Source organism: Notothenia rossii, assembly GCF_949606895.1.
Source record: "Notothenia rossii genome assembly, chromosome: 5".
Taxonomy (NCBI): Eukaryota; Metazoa; Chordata; class Actinopteri; order Perciformes; family Nototheniidae; genus Notothenia; species Notothenia rossii.
Window position 1 is genome coordinate 82929783 of NC_136903.1, and position 808 is coordinate 82930590.

Genomic DNA, 808 nt, shown 5'->3' on the forward strand with positions numbered 1-808 from the left:
AGAAACAATCTACTGGAGAGACAGGTTTATAATATATATTTTTAGACTACAGTAACTGCTTTGAAGCTTGGATTCTGGAGGATAAACTAAATTAGGACAAATAAACAACTTGTATTTAAATATGTTAGAACATTATTTTGTGTGACATAAGTGATGCTTATATATCTGAGATTACCCAGTGAGCTTTGCTTTTTGTATGTTTCGGTTAGCTTTGATTCATGTCAGGATGTGTGTGTATTTATTCAAATACCAATGTTGGAAATCTAATGGGATATTATATAAATAGAAAATGTGCATATGTTTAAACATTCATGAGGCCAATATGTATTTATTTATAAGATATTTTGCTGTAAATTGTCAACGGGTATAGAATCATTTTTGGTGTTTTGCTGATTAAAGTGTCTAAATGCGTTTTTGCCCCTCATTGTGTCGTAACAAATCCCATAAGTGATGGAGAACATTATTTGTGCATCAAGCACACGCACACATACTATTTATTTGTTCATATTTAGGGCAGTATGCTGTAGTGGTTTACAAACTAATGGAAATAAAAATGTATTTATACATCTAAAATTAAGGCTGCACTGAGAGGGCATGAATTATGTGATGTCGTGTTATCCGTTTATTGTGACTAACCTAAAAAAATGTATATACCAAACACAACTGTTATAACTGTCTGCTACATCATCACTTTAATACATTCACTTACATTCATAATGCTTTTACTTGTCTTTTCAATCTTGGATGTGCACTGATTTGATTCTAATTTTATTAAGGTGTGCTTGCCTTTTAATTCAATATATTAGTG